A 24,534-nucleotide genomic window follows, 5' to 3' on the forward strand; every position below is an offset into this window, starting at 1 on the left:
TATAACTGGAGTTTAGCAGCAGTGAACCTCTTCCAAATCAGGCAATCAATTATAATTAGCTGGTAAACATTTAACTTTTGAAAGATTATATATTTTTTTAAAATCACATTTCATTTTCCACATGCTATGCCACATACAAATAAGACCGGAATGCCATTTGCACCTTGCACTGTTCTGGCCACTGCAGAGACTACTCCATCACGAAACAATGGAGCTTTTTGAAAATAGTTTCACTGCATCTTCTCCAGCATGAATAATGTATTGAATTTTATGTCAATCAGGGCTTTAATGTCATATCTTTGCCAACCGAAATTTGGGAATACTCTCAGCTTTCATGCTCGGCAAGAATAAAAGTTAATTAAGAAAATGTGCTCCTCGTCATACAATCACAATTTAAATGTTTTACAGATCCCCATCCTGCCAGCCCCCTATTTCACACCACATTTCCCTTTTACTGGACAAGCCAAACACTCAACCCTCGAGTTCTTTCACCGTTTGCGGTGATTGAATTGTTCAGTGAATGCTCCCTGATTCACTGACAACACTCTGACAGCTTCTGACAGACCCAGTCCTCGCAGCCGAGACCGAAACGGAGGAAACCAGGTGAATAACAATGTAAATCACCTGGATAGGAAACCCTTTTTTTTTTGCAAACTCAAGGCTCTCTTGTAACTTTTATTTCTCTCGCTGTTTTTTTTTATTCTTCGTCGTTCATTTGGCGTGTTATGCAATCCCGTGAGCGGCAAGGGGCTGCAGACTGAAACGGCCACGTTATTGTCTTGACCCGATGGGATGGAATCCATCCGATATTATCTCCATTAACCACCAGATTAAAAAAAGAACCAAGCAGAGCAAGAAGTTTTCGTGGCCGCAAGTAGATGGGCAAGAACCGGGATTTGGGGGTCTCCCCTTGTCTGCAGCAATTGACAGTACTGCAGTGCTCCTCTCAACCGATTGTCTGGAGCTGGGGAAGGCAGTGGGGGACAAGGAGGGCGGCGAGATTTAAAGAAACTTTGACATTTTAAGCGCATCCTTTGAGATTGAGGGGGAAGCGGGAGTTGTCGCGCAACCTTCAGATTCGGGTTCCCTGTAAACCCCCCCCCCAAAAAAAAAACAAATCAGATTATTTAAACCCGCAGCTAAATCCAGTCCCTTCCGAGGCGCTGGTTTCATTTTTTTTTAATTATTTTTTTAAAAATCAGGCTTTCATTTCACTCACAGGAATGCAAACAAGCTGTTGAAATACTTCCTGCAGCTCGAACTCCAGCCTTTCGCCCGGTCCCTTCGGCTTCGGGGGAACCGCTCCGTCCCCTTCGCGGCGTTGTTGCAAGATGCTCCGAGATTCCAATTGCAGAACGCGCAGCTCCTCTCTCCTCAACGATCTCTCCCCCTCTCTCTCTCTCCTCCCTCTCTCTCTCGATCTTCAGTTCCAGTGACCCAGAATGTTGACAGCGGGGAGCAAGAGAGTCGAAACGTGCAGTCTCGCTAAAGCCAGAGTGAGCGAAGTATTAGAGCAATCGCTATCCTGCCGGTCACATTACTCTGCTCGCTGCGTCCTGCTCCTGCCGTATAATCAATGGAACCTGACTGAAACTAATAGGCCTCTATTTAACCAGCCAATCAAGAGCCAGAATTCCTCGGCTCGTCCCCGGAGTCTTTCACACAACTCGGACCAACGATGGGAGTTTGCTCGCCGGGGAAAACAATCTTTCTCCCCAAATGATCCGCCCCCCACAAACTGGGATCAAACGGACCGCTCTCCATAATGAAGTTCGGCGGAATGCCTCGCATCATGAATTGCCCCAGGGGTGGAAAGAAAACCATAAAGCAGGTGGAATGCACACAATTCCTGGAGAAACTCAGCAGGTCCGGCAGCGAAATAGAGCGACGTCTCGTCGAGGTGCCGAATGAGAAGGCGCAATCTCATGGGTAAGAAGTTCTCGATGGAAGAGCAGAAGAGAAAAAAAATACTGAGAGGAGATGGGGAGGGTGGAGTTCGCTGGATGGGATGGGGAGCTGGAGAAAGTAGTCAGATAAATTAGGAAAGAGAGAGTCTTGGAGAAAGTATTTAATGGAAACGAAAAAGTTAATATTGTCTTATTGGCGAGTACCCAGAAAGCTATCTGCAAATTATTGTTCTTCCAATTTGCAAATACTCTTGCTTCACAGCACATAAGGCTGTGGATAGGCATGTCAGTGTGAAATGAAAATGGTTGGCCACTGGGAGGTCCTGGTGCTCAACCAAACCATTTTCCAGTCTGTGTCCAGTCCCTCTGATATAGAGGAGGCCACGTCAGGAACACTGGATGCCATGGATGACCCCTGCAGTTTCACAAGTGAAGTGTTACTTCACTTCGAAGGAAGTGTGAACACAAGTGCAACATTCCTTGTGCTCACAGGGGTAGGTATTGAGGGGGAAATTGGTAGAAACTGATAGGTGGTTAAAGGAGTAGTCCCTGCAAAAGATCTCTGATGATGGGATCACTTTGGAGGTGACGTAAACTGCAGAGGATAATGTGTTGGGTACAGAGGCAGGTTGTGTGGTTGGTGAGGATAAGGGGAATCCTGTTTTTATTGTGTCTTGGGGAGGGGGCCAGGACAGATGTTTTAGAAAAAGAGTTGTGGGTAAGAGCTGAGTTGATGACGCTAGAGGGGAAGACCTCTTTTTTGAAGAAGAAGGAGGCCATCTCCTATATTCTGAAGTGGAAAACCTCTCCTGGGAGCATAAGTGACAGAGGCAGGGAAATTGAGAGAAAGGGGGTGTGAGGAGATGTAGTTGAAGTAACTGTAAGTTGGTCGTTTTGTTGAAAATGTCTGTAGAAATTTGTTTCCTGAGAAGGAGACCGAGAGACCGAGAAATGAGTGTTACCAGGGATGGACCATGAATTTGAGATTGATGTGGAAGTTAGCAGTAAAGTAGATGATGAGCTCATCATGGATGCAGAAGGCAGTGCCAATATAGTTGTTGATGTAGTAGAAGAATAGTTGAGTGTAATTGTGAGTGCAATCTTTATTTAAAGTGACTTCAAGACTCATGAAAGATATTTCTTCCAACATTATGTAATTACTGATTATGTGAGATTTTGATCTTGGCTTTTTTTCTGTTCTTTATGAGCATTTTCCTTTGCTTTCATTTGTGAATAAATGTAAAATAAGCTTTAATGTTTTAATTTGCTGCTACAGTTTTGTTTTTACTTTATTGTTGGCCCTTTCCCACACTGACCTGTCAATTCCCAGCCTACTCCTCTGACAAGGTGAGGCTGAACACAAGGAATAGCATCCCGTATTCCGCCTGGGCCACCTAAGGTGGATGTTCAATTTTCTGATTTTAAATAAATCACTTTCTATATTCTACTGCCCTTTTCCAGACCACCTCTGCCCTTCTTCCCACCCTAACCCCTTTTCTCACAGCCCTAATCTCCCTATTTTTGTTCCCCTCATGGTTCCATCCATTTTTCTGCCCATACATTTCACCCACCTGATGCCCTCAATTTTTGGTTCCAGCTTAGTCCCATCTGTCCTTCATCTCTCTCCATTCTGCCTTTATCATCTTCTTTATGTAACCGATTCCATTGGTGATAGCCTTTTATCCCCACATATCACCTTCCACCTGCTTTCTCCACCTTCATTGTCCCCTAACTCATCTGTGCCCACTTTGTTGACTCTTCCCTCTCCTTGTCTGGCATTTAACAATCCAGAATTGGACATTTTGTCATCTGCAGTTTAAGGTTTGATATTTTGGTGCCCACATTTTGGCATTGGACATTTGGTCACTGAACATTTTGATGGGAAAAAATACTTTTGTAGCCCTAGGACATTTTGGTGCAAACCAAAAACAATTAATAATTAATTTTATTAAAAGTTGTTTATTGAAATAATTAATTGACTGAATATTGATTAAAATTGTTCATTGACAAAATTAATCAATTAAGTCAAAATCATGGGGAAGACCTTGTAAATATGCTAATTATTCCTTTTCTCTATATGAAGACACTATCTTCAGGTTTCTTGTTCTGCACATATATTTTTATTCATTTTGTGCTGTGGGGAGAGTTGCCAGCTACAAGTTGATAAGTTCCTCTTCCTCTCTAATAAGTTAAAATAGCCTGATATATGTAACCCTTTGCTTGTTAGGAAACAGTGCATAAATAATATGAACTCCACCATGTTTTTTGGCTAATATTACATAAACTTATGAAAACAATGGTGAGGCCAGATTAAAAATTCCATTGGCATGTCAGACATCAGAATCTGCAAGGATTTCTTCACCCCACTATTTCCTACCAAAAATCAATATCATGCTTTCGTTAAGCTCACTATCTTGAAGTAGAAATAGTTCACTTCTGTTGCAAGTTTTGTAGATCTTAAAAGTATCTGGAATTTCTAGGTGCCTGATACATTTTATTGTGCTCCTTCTTGTAGTCCTTTTCAAGGAATTAGGATGCCGAGTGACCCTTTCGACTGGCTGTGACACATCTGCCAAACATTGATTAAGAATTGTGGAAGTAGCTGCTAAAGTTTCTTGAGCACGATGCTTCACGTTGGTTTTAACCTATGCTACTTCGACTGATACAGCAGAAGGACCGTGGTTTTGCTGATTGATTTCACATATCACTTCACCATTTTTTATACGGATTCATCCTTTGCATGTATTATTTTCACACCGCCAAATCAAATCATCTATCTTACTGCACATGTCAAAAATATAAAGATTACCATTATGGGCAAATTTCTCTTTTCCTCTTATACTTAAAATGCCAGCCATTATAGAGTGAAATGGCACACTAAATATTAAAAAAAAAACTGATGATGATCCAAGAACCAAAGTTACTGTCAAGTGGACTGTGAGATGACTTAAATGCATACAAGTCCATCAACTGGAAGCGTACACAATTTTACATATTGCTCTATAAAGCACAAATTGTGATGATCACCTGATAGATCACAACAACCCAAGTGATTATTTGTATAATAAATGAATAAATTGTAGAGGAATCCACCTAAACGTCCGCCGCCAGAACGTCCGCCGCCAGAACGTCCGCCGCCAGAACGTCCGCCGCCAGAACGTCCGCCGCCAGAACGTCCGCCGCCAGAACGTCCGCCGCCAGAACGTCCGCCGCCAGAACGTCCGCCGCCAGAACGTCCGCCGCCAGAACGTCCGCCGCCAGAACGTCCGCCGCCAGAACGTCCGCCGCCAGAACGTCCGCCGCCAGAACGTCCGCCGCCAGAACGTCCGCCGCCAGAACGTCCGCCGCCAGAACGTCCGCCGCCAGAACGTCCGCCGCCAGAACGTCCGCCGCCAGAACGTCCGCCGCCAGAACGTCCGCCGCCAGAACGTCCGCCGCCAGAACGTCCGCCGCCAGAACGTCCGCCGCCAGAACGTCCGCCGCCAGAACGTCCGCCGCCAGAACAATTACATGCTTCTGTCTCTCAACTCTACCATTCACCCTCCCCATCTGTCCATCATCCTTTGCCCCTCCCTTGCTCATGAGTCTCCTACTTATTCTTGATTCACCCTTTCCACTTCTCCCCTCTACAATCAAGTCTTGATGAAGTGTTTGGCTTACAATATTGACAATTCCCTTTCTCCCCATGGATGTTGCTCAACCTGCTAGAAGTTCCTCCAGACAAGATTTTTGCTTTTATGACCAATTCTGTTTCCCTTTCTACAGGTGTTGTCTGACCTGGTGACTATTCCCAACATTTTTGTTTTTATTTGTGTATTTGGATAATGCAATTTTTTTCTGCTACTTGGTGTGCTAGCTGTGAAGTTTGTTTTAAGTGAAGTGACCAAGTTTCAATGATTAAGTACCAGCATTGTTGAGCATATTTAGAAATTTATTAAATCTCAGTTTTAGCCATTTTTGCACAAATGCTCACTAAGTATTGAGTATAGGAGCTGGAAAGTTATAGTGATGTTGATCAAGACATTAATGAGCCAAATTTGGAGTATGGTATGTAGTTTTGGTCACCTACTACTGGAAAGATATCAGTAAGATTGAGAAAGTGCTGAACAAATGCACAAATTTAAGGATGTTGCCGGGACTTGAGGAGCTGAGTTACAGGGAAAGGTTTAATAGATTGGGACCTTATTTCCTCGAATGACAGAGAATGAAGATAGATTTGTATCCAACAAAACCAGAGGTTATCAAACATTTTTTCTCTCCACTCACATACCACTTTAAGTCATCCCTACGCCATAGTGCTCTGTGGTTAGTAAGGGATGACTTAAGGTGGTATGTGAGTGGGGAAAAAAGGTTGTGAACCACTGTTCTAGACCCAATTGTTACTGAAATAAATTGCTTAAGCAAAAATTGTTATTGGCCCATTTGCTTTGGAGTTATGAAACTGTACACATAATGAGTCAATTACGTATGATTAAAACAGTAGTTTTTTTTAAATTCTTTCCATTCACATACCACCCTAAATAATCTCTTACAGAATACCGATGGCATAGGGAATACTTAGAGTGAAATACCCTCCAACATTCCCCTTAAATCAGTGGTTCTCAACCTTTTTCTTTCTATTCACATACTGCTGAGTGTGGAATAGTAGTAGATACAGTTTTGATTTCAGCATTTGAGACATTTGGGTAGGTACATTGAAGAGGTATGGAGGACAATAGTCTGAGCGCAGGTTGATGGGAATAGGCAGAATAATATTTTGGCATGGTCTGGATGGGCTGAAAGGCCTGTTTCAGTACTGTAGTGTTCTTAAAGCAATCGTTTTGTTCACTCAGTATGTGTACTATCTCTTATCTGGGAAGTGAAAACTATCAGCAGGAATTTTTCATTGTTTTAACCTGAAGATTGAATGTGGGAAAAATAGGAAGGTCTACACAGGACTGCTCAAATAAAATATATTTTTTCAAGATTAAGAAATAGTAATCTTGTGTATGCTATAGTCATAAATCAAAACCCTGCATGCGCACTATTTATCAGCTATTAAACAAGCTTTTATCTTGTATTTCCTTCATACATTGAAGGAAGTGATTCAGCTTAATGCAGGGTCTCATCCTCCCACTTAGTTTTCCTATAACCTATTCGCTCTCATGCCTGTTGTCAATGTCCTCCCTCCACCCCCGCAATTCTCACAGCACTCCTCAAAACCTGGTTCAATTTACGGTAGCCAAGTTCTCTGCCAGCAAGTTGTGGCAAAGTGTAGGGAAGCTAGAGTGCCTGATGGAAACCCTTAGAGCCACTGGGAGAATGTCCCAGTGGCTCTGAGGTCAGGATCACACCTGGGTCAGGAGAGCAGTCTGAGTGAAACCGTATTGCCAAGAAATATATGCATGGCTGATGATACTGCACGTGCTTGACAAAAGTAACATCGACTTCAAAAGAACAGAGGAAGCAGGGTAGAAAACACAAACACCATTACATCCATCTTAACATTACTAACATGTGGTTACTATGTTTATCCAAAGATGAGATGTGTGATTATTTAATGGCACATTCTAGATATGATTTCACTATTTAAATAGTGTTTTTTAAGTAAGTGCACTTTCATGCTGAAGGCATTTTTGAAAAAGGCACCAAGATCTCTCCTGGCCAATATATGTATCTTAACCAATGCCACCTTTTACCCTCCTCTTTTCCTTTCAGGCTTTATTTGCCCTCTGCTTCTTTTCCTTTGATTCCATCAGTCACAGTTTCCCCACTCTGTTATCCCCTCCTTGGTCCACCCATCACTCACTGACCCCTTTCTATTTGATTCTAATTGATAGTTCCTCTCTCACTCCTGAAGCAATGTTTTGATTCAAAACATTGACTGTCCATTTCTCTGAAGTGAAACTGCCTGACCCTCAAACAATTTGTTCTCCCAACCAATTAAAACTGATTATTTGCTCTTTCCCACAATAATGTTTGAAAGGTTTTGATGTGCATAAACTGCCTGCCATATTCCCTACAATATAATAGCAATTACAATCAAAAATACTTCTTTGGCATCCTGTTTGGCACTTTATTTGAGAGTTCTATGTACATTAAAATTCTTTAAGTTTTTAAGCCATTAATACCAACTAATTGACTAACACTTCTTATCAGAACCTTTTCTACAGAATTGGCACAATGACACAAGCAAGGCAGGCACAAATTGGCTTCCACAGAGCTGCCTTTACATAAACAGTTGTTCAAAACAAGAAGTTTTATGAAAAGTGAAACACGGAAGTCTGCAGACGCTGTGATTGTAGTAAAAACACAGAAATGCTGGAAGAACACAGCAGATCTTGCAGCATCCATTAGAAGTAAAGATGTATAACCAATGTTTCAGGTCAGAGCCCTCCGTAAAGGCATGTTAACTAAACTTTTAGACCTGTGCCTTTTATCAAGCACACTATTGATGCTGCACCTCGAAGTTCTTGAGAGATAGTGGGACATATCAAACTTCCTTGACCTTCCTTCATGACAATCTTGTCAACATAGTTGATTCTGGAAAGGTCACTGGAAGTGTTTATTCCCCCCAAAAATTAACCCATCTATTGGTAAAATAAAGTAATGAATACTTAATGGAAAAGGAGCAGAAAGTTGGTGGAAGTCATTCAGCAAGAATAGATATCAGTAAGGTCAAGGATGGTCTGGTGCCACTTCATATACTTGCAAGGGAAAGCAATGGAAACAGTGGCTAGATAGCAGATAGTTGATGATAAACTGAAGACATTGGGTTTGTTCTTCACAAGATTTAATTAGCGGAAACATTTGCTCCTTCAGGAATGGAAGTGAGATAAATGCAGTGACGTATCGAGAAGTTTGAGAGACAAAGTCGTGAGGTGGAGCTGGATATTGTCAGAATGCATGTGAAAACTGATTTCTTAATTGGAACTGTTCATTTTGCAGTACATGAAAAAAATAATAGAAATGTCTCAAGGAAAGGTCTTTGAGAAATTCCAGAGTTAATGATGCAGGTTCCAATGCAGATGAATCTCTGGTTGGATAAAACTAAATGGAACATTAAACAAGCACTTACCTGTGCAAAGTTTGATTATTATTCGAGCAATGGGAATTGGTGCGGCAATGTGAGATTCCCATCTGCGCATGTGCAGCCATTCCATTACAGTTTGGAGGGGAGAAGCCACTGAACTTAAATGAGCTAAACTAGATGAACTAACCATAACACAAACCTGTGACTGAACATCATTTATTGCAAAATAAACATCTTTATCCTTAAACAAGACAAAATGGTGGGAGAAGTTGGCACATTGACTCACCACCGAGAGAGTTTGTAGTTCAGTGGCTTATCCCCTTCGGGTGGTCCAACAGGCCATAATCGGTTCAAGGGGTCCCACTGTCTGCAGCCTTTGTCAATCTGCCACGAGCAGGATTGAAGCCGTGAAACTTTGCCCCTCTGAATTTAAAGGCTTATTGTAGAACCTATTAAAGGCTCTCTCATTACTCCATCCCATCTGGCAGAGGATATTCCATATAGGAAGCTCGGCCCTATTGGTTGCCGAGGTTGCTGCCACTCCAGTTGAATGGGACCTAAACAGAAATATCCACTCCAGCCAGTCTCATGACCTCCCTCAGCCATCTGGCTAATGTCTGGGAGGTAGCCCACTGATATGGTTTTTTATAACACATAAAGAGGTATTTCTCATTTAGTCTAATATGTTTTGTACATACTACATATCTTTTTAAATGATCCAACACACAATCTTTCTTCTTCTCCATATGCATACAATGAAAATTTTGTCCCAATTTCCCTTGCCTGTTATGTTTCAAAATGTCTGTAACTTGACTGCTTATACAGTCCTCCTTCCAATGGATATAGTCCATATGAATGTGAGATAAAGTTTATACCCTCTGGTCCGATGTCAAGGCCACTAGCACTATCAGCTTAAGGGACAGGCTACATAAGTCCAAACTGGAAATTGGTGACAATAGCCTTAAATAGTCCAAAACAATCTTTACATTTCAAATTTCTCTGTATCAGGGTATTGGAGGACGCAAGTGGAACACTCCTTTCATGAATCTTTTGATCATCTCGTTCATCATCTCATACTCAGTCTTGGAGCATCAGGAAAGCAGTCAGTGAGCTCTTTGCTGTAGCTGGCCCCCTACACATAAAAAATATTGGTTAGAAAACTCAGTATGCCTCCAATAGATGCTGATTGTTCATTCATCCCAATTTGGACACAATACTTTTTTCCATTTCCCCATGTCAGGAGGTCTTCTGTTTTTGTGTAGACTTTTTCCAAGATTCCCACAGGATGTCCAAAGTTCTAGGCTACAGTGCTTTTATATCAATCCTCGCTCTCCGATCCTGCAACCTAACAGACTTAAGTGAGACAATAGATGAGATATCTTTGACACTGGTTGGATTAGCAGACTTTTGTTGTTATTTTTTTTGTGTGAATACCAATGGACTACCCACCATAAGCCTAAGAAGTACAGGGAACCAACATTGGGAAGGCCAATTAGGCACTACCAGCAATCCCAAGGCACTGTCTTCCTTGTTCAGGCACTTCGTCACCAAGGCAAATGGAGGGAATGCATAAAAGTTATATTTTGATCAGTCTAGGGTAAAGGGATCAATGGCCTCTGCTTGGGGATCCGGCAGCCAGGACAAGAACCTTGGAACCTGGGCATTAAGCCTGGATGCAAACAAATCGCTCTCCGGCATGCCAAAGGTGTCTGCTAGCAGTTTAAAATATTTCTTACCCAGAGTCCACTCAATGCTATCATTGAATTTTCTGGACAACAGGTCCACCTGTATGTTGATATGAACCAGCAGGTAGGCAGCAGTAACCCAAATCTTTCTTTGAATGCACCAGTGCCAAGTCTCAATGGCTAACCTGTTACAGGATGGAGATTTGAGACCTCCCATTTTATTGAGGTCAGCAACTGCTGAAGTCTTATCCAACCTTGCACAAAAAGACTTTAGTACTAGAGACCCTTCTAGCATTTCCAAATAATTGATGCCTGATTTAGAGTCCTCCCTGAGCTCTCTGTCTGTCCATCTGCCTCCAGTAGAGACTTCACCATTGGCATCTAACCTGATCTCCAGGTCCACCTTTCTAAGCTCGATCCTTGAGTATGCCAATGAGATATTGTTGGATCTGGCCTCATGGGCCTGTCAAAAAGTCCCCTAGCTGCCTGAAGTGTTGATATTTAGTCCCTTTCCAGGAATCTATAATTTAGTGGACCATATTGTACCACCGGGAAAGCTGCCACCAGTTTCCCAATCAACCTGGCCACCTTTCTTATGAAGGGACGAGACTCTCTCATGAGCCTCATGAGATCAGCATGCAGTCCTGATCTCTGCCGCTTTAGCCTCTGGCAGAGTAACTTTCATGTCTTCTGTATCTAATGAAGCTGAGGAATTTGAACCTCTTAGTAAGCACCAGCACTGATTTCTCAGGATGTATAAGAAACCCCACATGGTTTAATAATCTCAAGGTGGCTGCTATTGCCCATTTTGTTTCCTCAAATGATCTGCCTAAATGGTTTCATTTAGGTAACCCATTACCATGTGCCCCTCTTTCCTAATCCTTGCAAACACTGGCTTCAGTAACTTGGTAAATGCCCTGAGCGTTGAGTTCCGCACATTCAGCAAGGCTTTTTATTGCCATAGCTCTCCCTTCCAGGAAAATTTCAAGTATTTCCTGTACTGTGGGCAGATTGCGACTGAATAGTATGCGTCTTGCAAATCTATTGAAGCCATGTAATAGCTCTTACATGACATCAGAATATATTATCAATTTTAAAATGCCTGCACAAGACATATTCATTAAGATCCAATAGATCCAGTATCACTCTAGTGGTTCCTTTAGGTCGCAAGATGCTTGATGCAAACTCATGTTTTTCATGGTTACAATGTACAAAAATGTTTTTTTCTTTTTTGATGCCAAGATCTTGGCATCCATACACTCCATCAATTGTGGTCTGCATATCAATGTATGTATGTATATATGTATGTAGACCATTCCCCCTTATCAGAGGGGCTTTCTGGGGATCAAATTTGATTTTGTACCCCTTCACTCTCTGCCAAATAGAAGCAACAGTGGTAATATTACACCATCTATCATAGAATAGCATTAATCGACCAGCAACCGTTAAAGCCTTGTAATTATCAAGTGCACTCAACTTTAATTGCATAGCATTCACTTCCTCGAATCATCTTGTTTGCGGGCTGGTGCATTCTGGGCCCACCTCTGCGTAGCACTTTGAGTGGGAAAATTCTGCTGCCGCTGTTCCCTAAAAAAGGCCTGGCTATTACTACTCAGAGCAGAAGGCCGCCTTGGATAACGCGCTTAAATTCCCCCACATACCTGTGATAGGGGTGTCTTGCCTGTGCTCTTGGACCTCAAACTGTGCCAGCCACTGCCTTCTGCTGCTCATTTAAATCTTTCACCTGTTTGCTGAGATCATCACCAAATAGAAATTTTGTTACAGGGTTAGATGATCTGTACAAATGAACATATCTTACATTTAGGTTAGGCTTAATCAACTCATTGTACCTCTTGTACAAGGACTGCCTAAAGAAATCTCTTGGTGCCTTCCAGATTGACCACCGCCAGTGGGCTGATATTGCCTCAAACCATGCATCTTGGCGCCTCACAGTTCTGCAGGCAGCAACCTCCTTTGAAGAAGACCGCAGAGCCCACCTCGCTGACAAAAGACAAAGGAGGAAAAACCCAACACCCAACCCCAACCAACCAATTTTCCATTGCAACCACTGCAACCGTGTCTGCCTGTCCCGCATCGGACTTGTCAGCCACAAACGAGCCTGCAGCTGACGTGGACATTACCCCTCCATAAATCTTCATCTGCGAAGCCAAGCCAAAGAAGAAAGAATCAACTCATTCCTGAAGGCATTCAGTTCATAGTTTGCATAGATAACAGCCCCAGAGCATCTTGTTGGGTCTCCAATAAATCGTGTGAGAGAGTTTGTGCAAATGCAGTGATACTTTTTACCAGTGACCCCTGTAGTCTTTGCAACTTCGTCTTTTGCCCTTGTAGGAACATTCAAATTGTCCCATATCATGGATTTTACCTTGGGCACCTCCAACAGAAGGCAGTTAACAGGGCAAGGTACTTCTTGATGGATTTTTCTAGTACCATCCTCTGAAAAGCATTCGATACCACACATTTATTGACCCTGCATATCATCCTCTAGCGGCTGGCTGAATACCTTCAGTACTGTAAACTTTGCAGCAATAGCCAGTATATTCTCCTCCTAGCTAGCCTGAGCAGTGTATGGGGATTTGGGTGACTCTGCCTCCATTACGAACCCTTCATCTACCCATATATAATTATAAATTTCCTCCCCCTGCTCTGATGGTGTTGGAAATTTACTCACCATGGCCATCACCAGTTCCTCCAATTTATCCAGATGACTTACAATTTTGTTGCTGGTCAAGGCCTCTGCTCTTTGGCAGGCCTTGGGCTTTTTCTGTGGCTAGCAGTTATTCTCACCTGTCGAGGAGGTGGCTTTGCTACAATAATATGTTACCTGCTCTTGTGCAGGGTACTCCCCTTTGCTGCCATTTGATGTACTGAGCTGCAATTCCCTCATGCAGCAGCATAATGATATCAGTGTTTGCTTTGAGACCCCAACTTCCAAGAAGCCAGGTTGGTGCAGCCAGACTTGGACCCCAGCTTCAGCCAAGGTAGATCTGTCACATTGCAATTGGTCAGAACATAACCAGTTAGATGCTGTTTCGCGATTGAATAACAAAACATTTCTCTTTTTTTCAAATGAAATAGCTTTTGTGAAGAGTTCCCTTAACATTTCAAAAGTTTATTAACATTTCAAGGCTAACATTCAAAAATTAACACTTGACCTTTTGCAAAGTTTGATGGCAAGGAAGAGATCGGTTTTACCCATGTTTGTTGGAACAAGGATAGATTGTGAACTGAAAGAGGCTTGATCTTTATTTGTCTAGTAATTCCTATCTGAATGAAGATAAGTCATCTGGTGGAAAAAAAAGTGTGATTCTGACATCAGCTTACCTAAGAAAGGCACCTAAAATGAACAAGATGCCATGGCCTAAAAATATAAAGACATAAAATCAAGTTTGGTAACATAGATCTAAAAACTAAAGAAGTTTTCCCAATCTAATTGCTGAATCAATGCTTTCCAATCAGTTGGCAATATCTCTGCGACAAGAAATGAATAGGTAGATGGAACATCAGCCCTTGGAAACTCCTGTGTTTTCTGTCAGGTTATCATCTCCACAGCAGAAATTGTAGGATAGAGTTGTCAGAAATCAATGTCTGTGCTATATATTTTTACATTGCTATGGAAAATTAATAGGAACTAAACTCTTCCTATTTTCAGCTGTCATGGTTTGCAGATCTGTATAAAATGGTTTGAATCACATCTACAGACTTGTATATTTGAGCAGTCACTTTACCATTCCACTGAATTACTGGTGACAGTGATGTAGCTTCACAAATTTACAAGTCATTATGAAACTCTGAATTAAAATCAAAACAAGTGTTGTGACAGCAATTGTTAGGTCTGCTTTGTTCATGAATGAGTGAGACAAACACCAGACTGAGTCGAAATCAGGGTTCTTTGTTCTTTATTACCGGATTGTAACACTTGCAACTAACCATGTTAGTCGGAGAATGCATTCTGCCGTTATCAGCAAAATGGTGATTTTTTTATACCCTTGGATACGTGCTTAGAACATCATCATATCATTACTTGTCCAATGACTAAAACTGTTGCTATCCTTTCCCTGCTAGCTTCCTGCCTCTCAATCCATCAATGTCTCTCTTATCTTGTAAGTACAAGGATGCATTCACATCTTGTTACAGCCCTGTACAGGGTAACTCCTTACACGTTCCCATCTCATGATGTTTTACCTTACACAATGGATGCTTAAATCCTCAGACCAGGTTTGCTGAACATAATTACATTTATAATATTTGTTAATTATAAATGATAAATTTCTCGATTTTTAATTTTTCTAATTTCTGTGTAATTAATATCATGTGTCAGATATTTACTTCATGTTGACGAGTCATAATTCTGAAAATGATGAATGTATGGCACTGGCTGTAACTGGGCACAGGTCCAGTTAAAAATAGTTAAATTCTTATTTTGTTTAATCACTAATGTATTTGACATTAAATAAATAATTTTGCAAGTATAGAACACAGAGGCTCTATTAGGCTGACAGTTTTGTAATGTTTTACACTATATACATTGTATTCATTGTAGTGTTTGAATTTCTGCTACTTTTTATCCTGCTTGGTTTAATGGAACAAAATGCAACTTATCTAAGTCAAATTCCATTTGTCCTTCCTAATCCCATTGACTCTGTTAATCAGGATCCCATTGTAATCTCAGATAACCTTCACTGTCCACTGACATAAATTTTTGTGTCATCTATATACTTGCTAACCATGTTAATAGCATTTTCATCCAGATCTTCTATGTAAATGAAAGATAACAGTGGGCCTGGCACTAATCCTTATGACTTGTCACAAACAAAATCTGAATATGGCCCTCTTTCCTCCTGCCAAGCTATCCAGTTAGCTAGCTTCTCATGGAGCTCATGCAATCTGACCTTCCAGTCTAACCCAAAATGTAGCACCTTGTCAAAGACCTTTTTTTTTCCCAAATGCTAATGGATCTTGTTTCTCAGAACCCCTCCAGTAAATTACTTGCAACTGGTGTTTGCCTCACCATGTCTGTAATTCCTAGGCGAATCCTCAGAGCCTTTTTAAAATAAATCGACCACAATTCTGCCTTCTGCCATCCTCACTCATGGTTAATAATGATTAAAAATATATCTGCTAGAGATCCTGCAATTTCTTCCACAGCTTTTACCAATATCCTGGAATACACTTTCTCAGGCACTGGGGATTGTTCTACCTTTGTGTTCTAAGACCTCCAGCACTTTCTCTTCTCTAGTGTGTACTCTCTTTAAGACATAAATTTACTTTTTGGAGAATCTTAACATGCATTTCTTTCTCCATGATAATATAGATTTTTTTTTTAAAAAACCTTCATTTGGATCCTTTCAAATCTTCTGTGTATCCACACAGAGGACTATTTCATATGTAGGTTTATAATTCAAAAATAAATTTTATTTTCTGATCTTCCAAATTAATTAAAATAACTTTCTAAAAAGCTTATCCCATTTAATAATTCAGATTGCAGATTTTGCCAGTCAAGGAATCAATATCAACCTTACTATTCTCATTTTGGGTTATGGGGGCTTTAAACTGAGGATCATTTATGTGGATGAAAGAGGAATTGAAGATTGCATAAAATCTACAATGTGTCAGCATACATTTCTAGGTCTGCTAACCCCATTGTTTTTTTGGAAATGGCAGTGTGATAATGGTCTTAATAAGCTAGTAACAGACTTGAACTAAAGGCTCAGAAATAAGACTTACCATTTAGTTACTTCAAAAATATATATTCAATATGAAAATTATTTTGTTGTCAAATTCACCATTTGTCTTGAGGGACAGAAATCTTCCACTTTCATCAGCCCACTTTTGACACTGCAGATATGTAGTGGAAAATGTGTTACAAGACTTGTGCCACCAGGTACAGGAACAATTTCTATCCCTCCGCCATCTGAATCTTAAACAACAGATTCAATAAGAGACTTATTTAAGGACTCTTACTTTGAACATTATTATGATTTTTTTTCTGTATTTGCAAGGTCAGTTTGTTTACATTTCTTTCTTTGTTTACATTTATCTCTTTTCTATAAGTATCTTTTACTTGAGTACAGTTTACATCAGCAGTTTTCACACTGCCCCTGAAACTCGTATTCCACCTTAAGCAATTTCTATGCCATAAGTACTCTGATTGGTAAGGGATTGTTTAAGGTGGTTTGCGAGTGGGAAGAGAAGGTTTAGAACCACTGCTTAAGACCCAATTGTTACGGAAATATTTTGCTTGAGAAAAATGGTCATTGGCCCTTTTCCTTTGGAGTTATGAAACTGTGCACATAATGAGTCAATTAGGTATGATTAAAATAGTTGTTTTAAACCTTTTTCTTTCCACTCACATACTAATCACAGAGTACTTGTGGCATAAGGATTGCTAAAGTTGGAATGTAAGTTTAGGGGGACAGTTTGAAAATCACTGGTTTACCTTTAGCAATAAATAGAAATTCTGGTTGGCCCAGCAGGAAAAAGAATCTCTGATCTCATTAATGTACTCTGACAATAAAGTTGAACATTGAACTTCCCTCTGAAATCAATTATTACAGTAATTAACTTCATAACAAAATCACCATAATGGTTGTGATGGACAGCAATGGTGATTAAATCAGGGTGCTCTTTATTGATTACAAGTTTTGCATTTAACACCATCATTCCCCCAAAATGAATTAGCGAACTCCAAGATCTGGGACTCAACACCCCATTAATTAATTGGATCCTTGATTTCCTCACCTCCAGACCACAATTAGTGAGGATTACTAAGAACATCTAGTCCACAATCTCCACCAGTACAGGAACACCACAGGGCTGCATACCTAGCCTTTTCCTCTACTCACTTTGCATCTATGGCTATTTGACTCATTACGACAACACCATCTACACATTTGTTGATACATCATGATAGTAGGTTGTATAAAAAGGGGTGATGAGTCACCATCAAGGTGGGAAATTGAAAACCTGGCTGAATGGTCCACCAACAACCACCTCACTCAATGTCACTAAAATCAAGGAACTTGATTTTACCTTTGGTTTTCCCTTCCTGAAGTCAACAATCTAGCGATCATTGGTCAGGGGGGGAATCTGATCTGGAGAGAATAAGAAAATTTGAGTTCTTGGGAGTTACTATCTTAGAGGAATGTTCCTCAATCCAACCCTAATAATGTTATCATAAGCACCTCAGCACCCTTCTTTCCTCAGGAGTTTGTGGAGATTTGGTATGACATCGAAAACCCTCGCAAATGTGTACAGAGGTGATGTGGAAAGTATGTTGACTGAATACATCGCAGTCTGGTATGGGGACATAAATCCCCTGAGCATAAAGCCCTGCAAAAGGTAGTGGACACAGCCAAGGACATCATAGGTAAAACCCTCCAGATCATTGAGATCATCTCCAGGGAACACCGCTGTCAGAGCAACAGCAATCATCAAGTATCCCTATCACCCAGCACATGTTCTGTTCTCACTGCTGCTGTCAGGAAAGATCTATAGGTGCCACAAAACTTGCACCATCAGGTTCAGGAACAGTTGCGACCCCACCATGAACAGACTCCTCAGCAATAAACTCAATCAGGGACTCATTGACTGACTTGTACTTTTGCAATTTATTGTTTTTCTAATCTGCATTATACAGTCAGTTTGCTTACATTTCTTTATTTTTTTACATATGTAAGTTGTGTACAGCTTTTTTTTGCACTACCAATAAGTGCTAGTTTTTCCTCACAGGAAAATGAATTTCATGTATGTACTTCGACAATAAATCTGATGGTTGAAGAAAATATTTTGCGACTGCCTTTGCAGATCCAATTAAAGATTCTGGCCTTGGAAGTGATGCTGTAAGTCATTTTATTCCTCGATAAATCATCCAGGAATTTAGGTCATTGTTTTCTGCTGGATCTTGGTGTACAGAAAATTTAATTGTGTCTTAAAGTAAAATGATAGCCATGGTCTAACGGGTACTTAAATACAAGGATTTTGGGACACATAATGGAAATGAATAAAATGCACAAGATATTATATCTTTAAGTAAAAAAACAAGTCCACAGACTCTGCGGTTTAAGTAAAAACGCACTGCTGGAGAAACTCAGCTGGTCAATGTAGCAAAGATAAAGATAGATAACCAAAATTTTGGGCTGTAGCCCTTCATCAAGGTATGGTGAGGGACTCACCTTTGAACTTTATCCTCCTGCTTCAAAAGGGCATCAATTATCCCAGTACCCAAGGACAGTAGTGTGAGTCGCCTCAAGGAGCAAGCAAATAGACTCTGCGGAGGGGCACTGAGACTTCACATACAACTAATGGGGCAGCTGGCAGGAAAATGACGGAAGTGTTGAGAATTTGTGGTCAAGGTAAGAATTTTAAGTCTCTTTGTATAGAATTTTAAGGTGAACATTTTAAGTTTTGAGAATCGTCCAAAATAATGTCATATCTGGGAATCAACAATAGTCAAGAATGCCTCTGGTTTCATCAGTTCAACAGTGGTAATTTTTTCAGTGAGTTTCTTTTCAAATGCAACACTCCCTTCTTCATTTCAATGTATTATAACTTTCCCTTGGTTAACTTACAATTTAATTTTGTCAAATGTTATAATTTTATGATTTAGATTTTTTTAAATTTTATGGGTGAACCAATTGAAATGAGTTTGTTCCAAGGCTCTTGTGTTGTCTTTTCAACAAGAGTTCATTCACAGTCAAAGTTCAACTAATGGCGTACATTACATAATCCAATGGTTTGCAACCTTTTTAATTCCACTCACATACCACTTGAAGTAATCCCTATGCCATTGATGGTCCGTGATTAGTGAGCGACTGCTTAAGGTGGTATGTGAGTGGGAAAGGAAGGTGGCGAATCATTGCTCTAGACCCAATTGTTACTAAAATATTTTGCTTGAGAAAAATTGTCATTGGCCAATTTCCTTTGGAGTTGTGAAGCAGTGCACCTAACAAGTCAATTAGGTATGATTAAAACAGTGGTTTTCAAACATTTCTTTCCACCCACATACCACCTTAAGCAATCTCTTACTAATCACAGAAGACCTATGGCATAGGGAATACTTAGTGGGATGTGAGTAGAAAGAAAAAAAGTTGAGAACCACTGACATAATGCAATCAAGTTGTTTTGATGTATGATAAAGATTGGTAGGGGTAGACCTGCATGGGGCAAAATAACCAAAGATTATTGAATGGCTTAATTTCATGTGATAGACTTGATGTAACTTGATATTATTGGCAAGACAATCTTATAGACGACATGCTAACAAACCAGCAGCTTGATTTATTTTTTAATAATAAAAGCAAATGTATCAATCCAACAAAAATCATTCAGTTATATATAGATAATACAATATTACTCAGTACAAGATGATACAAAAATATATATTTTCTCCCAAACCCCTCTTCCTCTCCCCAAGGAAGAAAAGGAAGAAAAGGACTAAGCTATATATTAATCATTAAATATATTGTCTCGATATAACTATTGCATCTCCTGATTATTGATTGAGAGGAGTGGGTGATCTCGATGGGTTTTTAATTAATAAATTCCATATATGGTTCTCAAATCTTACAAAATTTTGCAATCTGATTCCTTAAATTATTAGTATTTTTTTTCTAATTGTATACAATTTTGTATTTCACTGTTCCATCTGTCCATCATAAAATTTCCTGTTTTCTACGTCACTTGATATTAATTCAACTTCAATTTCACATCTTCATGTATAATTTTGGGTACTGGGATAATTGATGCCCTTTTGAAGCAGGAGGATAAAGTTCAAAGGTGAGTCCCTCACCGTACCTTGATGAAGGGCTACAGCCCAAAATTTTGGTTATCTATCTTTATCTTTTCAAGTAAAAATATTCTCGCATCCTTTTGTATTTTTATCTTCATAATTTTTCCTAACAATGTACTCAAAACTTCTCAAAATATTTCCACTTTAATACAGGACCAAAATGAATGTACTGTAACAATATAAATATTTGGGGAGAATTTATAAGATTTAGAGTAGGTCACATATATACACACATTTTAAAACATGTTATTTGAAAGACTGGAGAATTCACATTGCAAGATCTCTGGAGAGTGCAAGCACCTTTCACAAGTAGGTGTTAATTGAACTGATGTCATAAAATGCTTGACCATTGTCTTGCTGGAGTCACGCTGTCTATCAGTACTCTTTCTGCAAAGTCCTCATATAGAAAGGTCACTCCTGGATTTTGTTTATCTAACAACAGATGGGAGCAGAAAAAAGAACTGTTGTTCAGGAAAGTGGGGGTTTTGCAAGACATGAGTCACATGCTCTCTTTGGAGTTTCAGTTGGAAAAGAGAGGGCATTAACAGCTCATGCAGTCAGTGTGTGGGACACTGACAAGTAACTGAAAAGTGCAATCTGGGGACAACTGTTTGAAATTAATGAAAGCAAGTTCCAGAGCAGTAAATGGCTGGAAGTGCTAAATGTCTCATGTTTCTCTTGAAATAGAGGAAGGAATGGAACTCTATGGGAGCTTGAAGAAAGAGGTTACCATCTAGAAGACCCTGATGGGGCAAGTTTCATCAGCGAGACCCTGAGGTGACTAGTGGTGGTACCTCAGTTGTGGAAATTGTGGAGCAACAAATATCTCTCTCTGCAAACCCTACAAGAACATTCCTGAGCAGTAAACATTTACCTTGCAAGCACCAAACCTAGTGAACTTTATACATGTTAAATTCTGTGCACAGTATGGTGATTGCCTACAACCAGAGAACTTGGAAGGAGAAGTGAGATTGAACTGTGAACCAAAGAACTTGTCTTGAATTTACACACAAATTACATACACGTGCGCTTAGAATTAGAAGGGGGTTAATTTGGGTTAGTTAAGTATAGAGTTAAGTTAATGTTTGATTCTATTTTCATGTTTGAAGTTGATTAAAAATAACTTTTGTTTTGAAAGTCACTTGTCTTGGTGAATGACTATTGCAGCTGGGTTTTGAGGACCTATGGGCTTGTAACAGTACAAAGGCCCCTACTTCCTTATTATGTATAAAACATCAGAATAATTTGAGTTTAATCCTTTTAATTTATATGGATGCAATTAATGAAAGAAATTATACTGTACCATTTGATATCTAACATTAATTGTATTTGTTACACTCTCTTGGCACAATCTTGACCAAACTTCTTCTGGAATTTATATAAATCTTTTTCCCATCTTTCTTTTGATTTATATACTTTTTTTTATCGTATCTTGTAATTTTATATACATATTTGTAATAAATTTCTCAATAAATGTATTTGTAATTAAATATTCAAATTGACTCTGTTCTGGCAGTCTTAAACTCACACCTAATTTCCCTTTTAAATATATTTTAAGTTGATAGTATGAAAAAATTGTATTATTTGGTATTTCATATTTCTTTCATTTATTTAAATGTCATAAAAATGGAACCTAAAAATATTTAATTCTCTGTGTACCATTACTACACCAAATATCAAAAAAAGGATTATTCCAAGTAAAAGGAATAAGCTGATTTTGTTTTAACAACATCTTTGGAATTTGATCATTTTTAATTCCTCTTTCCATATGAATTCCATTCCATACCTTGAGTTGATACTTCTGTTTTATTTTTGAATAACTTTCCATTTATACAAAAAACACTCTGGGTTGATTTCTCCTATTTTATTCATTTCCATATGAATCCACACTGCTTTTTCTCCAGTTTGATAACTGGAGGACAAGAATCTTAATTTGGCTGCTTTGCAATAATTTTTCAAATTTGTTAATATTAATCCTCTGTAGTGGTGGCTATACTGCTAACTGAAGGATCACACAACCAGACGGGTTGAGTTCAGTGAGCAAAAACTGATTGCAGGCTGCCTGACTAGTCTTGTACTCCCAGCCTGGACCTGGCTGAGAACTGCGCTGCCCCCCCCCCCCCCCGACATCACTGGGGCATCACGTGGGTCCCCAAGTGCAGGCTTCTGAGCCCGGTGCTGAGGTCGGGAGGAAACCCTGATTGCGCCATTTTGGCTGGCTACCCCGTCGCGTGCGTGACAAGTGGGGCCAGTTTGCCTGCCTAAAGGTGTACCGCCACACAGTCCCCCCCAGAACCGGCACCAATGTCCTTTTTTGCCAGGCAGCCTCACTTCTTGGGCTGGGCCACAACTGCTGGTTCGGTGGGGTCGAGATGGGCTGACTTTAACCTGTCCACCGTAAACAATTCCCTCTTACCCCTGATGTACAGAGTGAAAGTGGATCCTGAACACTGGATGACTTTGTACAGCCCTTCGTATGGTCTTTGTGGAGGTGCTGTGGATGGGCCCCGCCTGACAAAAACTTACTCTGCGGAGTAAACCTCGCTGGGAACTTGAGGCCCGTGTACTGTGTCTGGGCAGCAGAGGGGGTGTGAAAGAGTCCAACTGGGCCCGGAGGCGGAGAAGTAAACCATGCGGTAACTGCTGGGGGTTGAGGTGCGTTGATGAATTCACCAGGTAGGGCTAGTGGTGCACCATAGACCAGCTCGGCTGATGACACCTGTAGGTCTTCTTTGGGTGTCGAGCGGATGGCCAGGAGCACCCAAGGCAGCTCGTCCACACAGTCGGGGCCAGAGGTGGGCTATAAGTGCTGACTTAAGGTGGTAGTGCAATCGCTCGACTAGCCCATTGGCCTATGGGTGATAGACCATGGTGTGATATAGCTTGATCCCGAGCCTGTTGGTGAGCTGTGCCCAGAGCGCAGAGGTGAGGCGGTTTGGGACACCAAACTAGGCAACCAAACTGTTCAAAAGTGCTCGGGAGCAGGGGTCTGACATCGGGATCGCCTCGGGCCAACGAGTGGTGCGGCCTACCACTGTGAAAAGGAAGCGGTTGCCATTGGAAACTGGCAAGGGTCAGACGATATCCACATGTATGTGGCTGAACCGTTGCTGGATGTGTTCGAAATCTTGTATGGGCACTCTGGTGTGCCTGTCTACCTTGGAAAACTGGCGATGGGTGCAGGTTCTGGCCCAGTCTGCAATCTGCTTCCAAAGCCATTGACAGATGAAACATTCCGCCACCATACGGACCGTGGACCTGATGGAAGGGTGGGAAAGGACAAGGATATGGTGGAAGACTAGTCTGCGCCACTGCTGGGGAACCACTGGTTGTGAGCAGCCCATGGAGACATCTCACAGGATGGTGCCCTCACCGTGAGGAGTCGGGAGGTCCTGGAACCCCAGGCCCGTGATGGCAGACCTGAAGGCCAGCGTCTCCTCGTCGGACTTCTGGTCCTAGGCAAACTGGTCAATGTAGAGGCCGGGTGTCAGTGAGCAAATGCCAGTCGTGGGAGTGTGTCATAGACCATGTTGTCTTTCCCTGCCTTGTACCGAATGTCGGTTGTGAACTCCGACACGAAGGAGAGGTGATGCTGTTGGCGGGTCTACCAGGGATCTCTTGCCATAGTGAGCACCTGAATGAGGAATTTGTGATCGGTAAAAATGGTGAAAGGCCTCCCATCCAAGAAATAGCGGAAATGACGCACTGCCAGGTAAGTGCTATACTTGCACTCTGGTGGGCGAAGAAGTCTGCTACAGAATGCCAGTGGTTTCCACTGTCTGTTCAGCTGCTGCTCCAGGACAGGACAGTGCAGACGGCGGTGGCAGAGGCATCGATGGAGAGCACCAGGTCGCTGCGTGGGTGGACGAGCAGGGAAGCCTTCACGAGGGCATCTGTCGTGGCTTCGAATGCCCTGCTGGACTCTGGAGTCCAGGCGAGTGTCTTGTCTTTGGCCATGATGAGGGCGAAGAGTGGCTGCATGATGCGTGCAGCACCTGGAATGAAGTGGTTAAAGAAATTGACCATACCCGTGAACTCCTGTACCCCTTGAGGTTATCCATCATGGGAACTCCCTGATTGCAGCGACCTTCGTAGAGGCAGGTGTGGCTCCTTTGGCTG

At 41.1% G+C, this 24,534-nt stretch overlaps 1 protein-coding gene and 1 long non-coding RNA gene across 2 annotated transcripts in view; one reads left to right on the plus strand and one right to left on the minus strand.

Annotated features, from left to right (window-relative positions):
* LOC138749252 (cadherin-18-like) overlaps positions 1-1,659 on the minus strand; it is an 800,124-nt gene extending 798,465 nt beyond the window's left edge. The window contains exon 1 of the mRNA XM_069910408.1: positions 1,220-1,659. The gene's annotated coding sequence lies outside the window, so the exon portion shown is untranslated. The remainder of the gene's footprint in view (positions 1-1,219) is intronic.
* Positions 1,468-21,803, plus strand: LOC138749256 (uncharacterized). The gene is made up of 3 exons (XR_011348510.1): positions 1,468-1,929; positions 18,829-18,979; positions 21,103-21,803. It is a non-coding gene; the product is annotated as an uncharacterized lncRNA (long non-coding RNA).
* Positions 21,804-24,534: the final 2,731 nt, after the last annotated feature.

The sequence above is a fragment of the Narcine bancroftii genome, chromosome 1 (genome assembly GCF_036971445.1).
Source record: "Narcine bancroftii isolate sNarBan1 chromosome 1, sNarBan1.hap1, whole genome shotgun sequence".
In the NCBI taxonomy this organism is placed as follows: Eukaryota; Metazoa; Chordata; class Chondrichthyes; order Torpediniformes; family Narcinidae; genus Narcine; species Narcine bancroftii.